An 8,235-nucleotide genomic window follows, 5' to 3' on the forward strand; every position below is an offset into this window, starting at 1 on the left:
AAATAATATTTTCGTAATATATTATGTACTATGTTCATATCGAAATAATGAATAAAAGACCTGTTAAGACACAGAGAGTCAGCTCATTCGGACAACATATACGTTTATAATTTGTAGTACCCAAATGTCTAGCGGTCGTGTGTAACAAATTTTCATCCCCTTCTGGAAAAACTTGGAACTTAACTTCCTTCGAACATCTACTTTTTTATCCAGTGTAATCTCTAAAAATACTGTTCATTTTCATGGCTTTTTACAATCTTCTGTATCTCAAAACAACATCTAGATGCATCTGTAATTCTTCAATTTATTGCAAATAATGGATTGGATCAAGTAGTGTCACGAATTACACTACGAACTATCTACGAATGTATTTGTAAAAATTCATAATGGAGTTGTGTAGATTACGAGCGATGATAATAAAGATTTTTTCTCCTGACATAATAATGTAAAGATCTCAAAAAATAAAACTTATCAACGTCAAAATCTTTACTAAGAAAGTTTCCAGGGATAAACAGACTAATGCAGTCCGAGCAAATAATTCGCCACGCGGAAAGTCAGTAGTAGACCCAGTACGCTCGCCATTCAATTTATTAACAAAGAGCTGGACGAAGCAATTTAATTATTACGAAACGCGTTCGCGATGCTCGACAGACTTTCGAGAACAGTTGGTTTTATATGTAATTAGAAGAGCAGCGCGACCCGGGTCAAGCGATGGCACGATAGTTATGAATTAGCTAGATACCTCGCGTCGATGCTTCCTTCTCTCTTCGTCTGATTTCTCGTTTCAACCCAGACTCTAACACCGTAAACTCATCTCGCGGTTATTACAAAAGGGAGATTGAGAGAAGAGCAAGGTAGAGGCGAAACTTTCGTGAAACTCCTTAACGAGACGTAACAAGGTCCATTCTTTACGGTGTGCGACGGGGGTTCCTGGAAAATGGAGGCACCTATAATCCGAATAGGAGCGAGGAAGATGGCCGAGTCTGTAGAAGGGAATCGGCCAAGTTCGGCGATAAATAAGGGAAAAATATTACGTGCGAGTGAACCTGCTGTTTCGTCGTCTTTTGTGTGTCTTATCGGAACGATGCACCGTATTTCCCTCGTCGAATCTATTTTCACAAATCTTTCCGGACAGTTCCGTGCCTCGTTTTACACCGTTTTGCGCCTCTATAATTTACCACGTTTTTCTTAATTATAGGATATTTTGTTTTCGTTCTTTCGTAAATTGCTGCCGTTACGTTAAAAATTAACTTTCTGTTTCGTGCTAACGATTTACGTAAGATCGTAGATGCAGGAGGTATCTGATGATTTTTACATTATTTCTTGCTAAGCTTGAAGCATTTCTACTGGTAGCTTTTTATATTTTCTTTGTGTAAATATAAATTGTTTTGTTTCTTTAGAAAGGGTCTATAGAGATTTGTTATTAATTTTAGGTGTTTAACGCATTAATGAATATTTTTGGAAATAGGTTCCAGTTCATTTGGTTCATTAAGTTAAATGTGCTCTAGCGTAAAATATTTTTGTTATATGTATATAATTTGAGACTACATAATTGATGTATACATTAGTCCTATGTACTTTATTCGTCCTTCTGTTTTTATAGCATATTATCACAAACAGAAGCCAAAACATGCCTCCATATCTTTTTGCGCCCAGCCTTATGTTACTCTCATGAAAGCAATAAAGTTCCTTTATTCAAAGCTAAAACAAAACCTACTAGGAGTCCCGAATGAACCGAGAAGTTTGTCAGAGAGTATCTTTCACAATTGTAACGATTTTGTGCTCGTATCGGTTCAATCTTATCAACGAAAAAGCTTGTTCTACAAAAGATTTAACTTCTTTCTTTAATTAAATTAAAACTTTTACTACGTCAACTTCACTAACAACAACAGTAGCACGGTTTTATTACACCAACACTGAAGTAACTTCGAGCTAGAGTTATTATATTTAGCCTGAAGGAATTTTAACCCTCGTCCATTCGTGTCTCCAGCGTAATTCATTGTTTGATGTAGAATTGTCAAAAATCGATACAATCAAAGGATGAGACTTGCAAATTTTTTTATCAACAATAAAGTATCTGTATTCTTAAGCACATACAGAACGTTTAGATCACCAACTTAACTTATATTTTGGTATCAAATTTAATTAACAAATAAATAGTTATAAAGTTGCAGCTTGTTTTATCAAATTTAATATAATGAAATTTTTGTATATTTTTGCATTTATTAATTTCAAAAGTTTTATCGTTCTTTTAGTTGAAGATTTTAACGATATAAATTTTATCTCACCGTATCAAACTGTTACAAAAGACAGAGAAAAATGAAAATTAATTTAAACCGAGTTCAAATAATCATCTTATTGTCTAAAAGAAATTTTTATTTTAAAATAAACTGCCAGTTTGCAATCTAATAAAAGTACGAAATTCAAGTCACAATTTCAAAAGCCACTTTGGAAATAGTTCAAATGACGTAAACATGGCAGTCATTAGGAATAGCGTTGGAAGTTGGGTGCGACACACGCGTGATATTAACGCGGCATTAAAAGTTGTTGCGCGTCGCCGTCGCTTAGATTAAATTTAATTATGCGGCTGCCAGGCATACGTCATTCCAAAGTTCTTCAAATAACTTTGAAAGTTCTTTATTAACGTTTCTGTTGGCCGGCAACTTCTTCCGCTCGGGAACACTATCGGACAATACGAATTTTATTATCTCAAATTGCCCCTATGAGCCACGAAGTAATATCGACATGGGCTTCACTCATGTAAGTGACTTCTATTTCTATATGATATCTCTTTATCGCGAATTGGATGGATGGAAATGTAATACTCTGTAGAAATGGAAAAAATATTCCTTTGCGATTTCGGAATGTAAACTATATACATATGTAATTATCGAAGAAAATAGGATTTGACTTGTTTTATATTCACAAAATGATATTAAAAATAGCATGTAAATATGTGATTATAAAAGTAATGATTGAAATTAAAATAGTTTGGATTTAAGATTGTTATATTTAAGTTCTTTGTCCTTGAATGTAAATTTCTTTTGTAAGCATTCAATGGCAACTTTCTTTAAGTTATTTACATTCAGAAACAATTCTTTGCACTTAAGATAAATAAATTCAAAGACACTTTTATACTTTTCCTTTTTAAATGTAGACACTTTCTCTGAGTTGTGTCACTTTCAAAACAATGTGCTTCGATGTACGGAACTTTCCACTTTGATATTAAGTGGCGGATTATATTAACAACATTTCGTAAGCTCCTTTGAATTTACTGATCCAACTGACACATTTTACGATCTATGTGTTGTGTATCTACATATAATAAATGTCTCCGTAAATAAATCAAAATTTGGTGGACCAGGAAGATTGTAGCATGGACACTGTCCCATTAACTCTTCATGGCAGTTTTAACTTCCAGAACTGCACATAACTAATTTAACTTTTAACGCAAGGATTCGTGTCTTCAGCAAAAATAGTTCCTCGCCTCTGTGGCCATGGCCATTTTACTTGACAGTTTTAATCCGCTCTTCAACGAGCGACGATCGCGTTCGACCTGGCCAGAAGCCTCTAGCACGATGCGGATACTCGATTTGGTGAAACTTTTTCCTCGGATAACGATGCCATTATCACCTGCCAATTTGCTAGATTCAAGTGGGACTAACTCGCTCCTTTCTTACGCTTTTCCTATTCGTTTTTTCCTCGTTTGAATGAAACCACGGTAAAACTGTCGCAATAAAATAGCTCGTAAACCGATGTGCATATCCGTCGCAAAACCATCAAACTTTCAAGTGATCGAAACGGTTTAACTCGAACGTGTTTGCGCCATTGCACTATATATGACATCGGCGAATTGTCGAATCGTCAGTGAGTCAGGTGTCGTTTCGTTAACTGGAGCAAGGGGGTTGGGTTCCGTTTGCTTCTCGTGTTCTTCGTGAGTGGATTTCACGTATCTGATGCTTTGTCGGAAATCTTGCACCTTTGAGCGATTTGAGATTTTTAGTTTGAAAAGAAATTGTTAATACTCGTGGAGTACAATTGACAATAAATTTAATAAATTGGAGGATAAGACTAATTGCGTAGTTCACTACAATCTAAAAATATAGATGAGTGAGTTTGATGGGTACGATGGTTCGTCGTAAATATTGCTTCTTTCGGAGCTTTGAAATTTTATTTTGTAAAAATGTTTGTAGACTTACCCGGTCGTGTATAAATTCCGTGAAAAATCGATTTCTGAGCTAATAAGCTTTAAAATTAATTTTTCATCTTTCAACTATCTTTATACGATCAACATAAAATATCATAATGAAAAATCAACTATACAGCATACAGTTTGGACGTCATACGAGTCCTTTCAGGATATTTCCTAAAGTTACTATAATAGAAAGTATCTTCAATGATTAATGATATATCCTATACTCTTTCGATATTCTATTATTCGATGTAATATAAAATTTTACGAGGCTGCTTGTTGCTTCATCATCGTTGTTATCAAGTACAGCACAATTCGTGAGGGTGAGAGTAATTACGGCAGGGGAAAAAGAAAAGTATTTCCATGCTGTCACGACTCTATTGACTAAGTTCGCTCCCCTACAAGATATACGTTAATAGAAGTACAATATGTGTAATTTTCATTCCAATTTCACGATGCTTGTCATTTCATCTTGCTTGTGGAAAAATGGCCATCTGTCACGAGTACACGTAACTAGAATGACCAGACCTATGAAATTATAGGTATATCCGTGTTTCTACACGCGATCGAATTTAATTATCGAATGTTTAATCTTATTAAAATCGTGAGGTAACTTAGTTCGCGTGTCCGATCAGGATTCGTTTCGTGTTATGTTAAAATTGAATGTGGTGTAAAACTAAAGTCGTGTTCTTTTTTATATTTAATGGAAAAAATACAGGAAAATGTCAAAATTATACGATTGAGCACAAAAAGTGTCATGATGTTACCAACCTAGTAAGAAATACTAAGTAGAAAGTGAAATAATGAATTGTTTGCTTAACATTCAAAGGATGTTTGAAGAAATTGATTCACTATCAGATTGTAAAATTAAAAAATCAAGATAAATGTGCTCCGTGCGTTTTAGAGAGATACTACATTATATACAACTTTTCTTAATCGAAAGATTTTTGGTAACTCAAAAGTTTGCGACTCCCAATCGCTTCGAAGAAACTTTAAATCGCGTGCAATGTTCTTCAGTACACGCGCTATCAGTTCGGAAGTGGTAAAGCTTCATATACTCTTCAAAAGTCTTCGAACTCTGAAATCTCGATTACGACTCCAATATCCCTACACTCTATTCGTTATTTTCAAACTGGCCGTTTCCTCCTCTCATCCAAGGTTATCTTTCCGCGAAACTCAACTTAAGTGACACTCGACCGTCGAATCGATCGATGCAACTGCGTACCTATCCCGATAGACAGATTATCATAAATCCCTACATAAAATATATTTTATCCTTGATGTAAGACGCGAAGATCTATTTCGTTAGAATTAAAGAAGAAAGGAAAAATTTCGGATAGAGAGAAATATTAATCGGAAACAGACTTCAACGTGTTTTTAAAATGAGCATTGCAACATTCAGCAATATTGAGAACCAAGAAAATAGAAAGTTAGAAAAATACGAAAAGGTATAGTAGGATTAACAAACTGAGGACAATGAATTCCTCAAATAACATACCTGTATATTATTTGACAGATACAGATGACAACTTTTTTATTGCAAGTTAACATTTAATATAAATTTTATCATGTCATAATGTTCTACAAAACCTCTAATAAACGATAAGATCGTTCTGTATCATTATACTTATAATTAATATTCCAGATTAAAATACATTCTGTCGAAAGTAAGCAAACTGTCTCATACTCTTGAATGTTAATGTATATCAAGCCCTAAAGTTATAAATAACGTCTTCGGCTGTAAAATACTGTTAGATGGGTAAACGTCGATGTCTAGCCGCCTGGCTCGTAAATATTTCGATGTACGTACATATGTAGGGTAGTCGTGTACGAGTAGCCCTCTCTTGCATCGACGTCGATCAATGGCTAACCTCGAGTTCAACGCGAATATTGCTCGACCATAATCCACCAGGTCTGGATAAACTCACCCCTCGTTCTTCCTCGTGATACACAGGGATCGAGCTTAGCTCGGCGACCGGAAGCCACCGTGGATTGACGCGGCTTCCCGTAAATCAGCTTTCAGACGACATTGAGCATTAACGTTATTGCGACGTCTTTACGAGAGATGCTTCACTACCACGAGCCAACGTTGTGTTCCTTTGAGATCCCTGTAACAAAGTATCTATGGGATGAAGATTTTGAATTTTATGGACGATGGTATTTAGACGCAGGATCGAGGGAATTAGCTGAATAGATACGTACATTAAATGTTGGTTTTTGGCGGCAGTTGTTGAAAAATGTTCCGAGGGATAGAGAGAATAGAGAGACACAGATAGTATAGCGAAAGAAGAAAGAATGGAGAGAATAGTCTGAATATACATATTTCTGAATATACCTATAACGCTACACGATATATAGTAATACTACATAACGCTATACGTGATACCGTAGTACTACATAACGTTATAAGGTGTATCGTAATACCACATAACGTGATACGTTATAACATAATACTGTACAACGTTATACGTTATAACGAAATACTATATAACGATATACGTTACAACGTAATACTGTATAACAATATACGTTATAAGGTAATACTACATAACGTTATACGTCATAACGTAATACTTTATAACGTTATACGTTGTAACGTAATACCACACAACGTTATACGTTATAACGTATTAGCATATAACGTTATACATTATAACGTAGCACTACATAACGTTATACGTTATAACGTAATGCTACATAACGTCATACGTTATAACGTAATGCTACATAGCGTTATACGTTATAACGCAATACTACATAACGTTGTGTGTTATATCGTAATGCTACATAACGTACTACGTTATGTCGTAATGTTACATAACGTTATGCGTTATACCGTAATGCTACAGAACGTTATACGTTATATCGTAATGCTACATAACGTTATACGTCATACCGTAATGCTACATAACGTTATACGTTATACCGTAATGCTACAGAACGTTATACGTTATAACGTATTACCATATATCGTTATACGTTATAACGTAACACTACATAACGTTGTACGTTGTAACGTAATGCTACATAACGTCATACGTTATATCGTAATGCTACATAACGTTATACGTTACATCGTAATGCTATATAACGTTATACGTTATAACGTATTACCATATATCGTTATACGTTATAACGTAACACTACATAACGTTGTACGTTGTAACGTAATGCTACATAACGTTATACGTTATACCGTAATACTACATAACGTTATACGTCATAACGTATCACCATATAACGTTATACGTTATATCGTAATGCTACATAACGTTATACGTTATAACGTTATGCTATATACCGTTATACGTTATACCGTAATGCTACATAACGTTATACGTTATACCGTAATGTTACATAACGTTATACGTTACATTGTTATACTATATATCGTTATACGTTATAACGTAATGCTACATAACGTTATACGTTATAACGTAATTCTACGTAACGTTATACGTTATACCGTAATACTACATAACGTTATACGTCATAACGTATTACCATATAACGTTATACGTTTCATCGTAATACTACATAACGATATACGTTATAACGTAATGGTACATAACGTTATACGTTATATCGTAATACTACATATCGTTATACTTTATAACGTATTACCATATATCGGTATACGTTATAACGTAACGCTACATAACGTTATACGTAATATCGTAATACTACATATCGTTATACTTTATAACGTATTACCATATATCGGTAAACGTTATAACGTAACACTACATAACGTTATACGTTATAACGTAATGCTATATAACGTTACACGTAATACCGTAATACTACATAACGCTATACGTCATTACGTATCACCATATAACGTTATACGTTATTTCGTAATGCTACATAACGTTATACGTTATAACGTTATGCTATATATCGTTATACGTTATACCGTAATGCTACATAACGTTATACGTTACATCGTAATACTATATAACGTTATACGTTATAACGTAATGCTACATAACGTTATACGTTATAACGTAATGCTACGTAACGTTATACGTTATACCGTAATA

Source organism: Bombus pyrosoma, linkage group LG8, assembly GCF_014825855.1.
Source record: "Bombus pyrosoma isolate SC7728 linkage group LG8, ASM1482585v1, whole genome shotgun sequence".
Taxonomy (NCBI): Eukaryota; Metazoa; Arthropoda; class Insecta; order Hymenoptera; family Apidae; genus Bombus; species Bombus pyrosoma.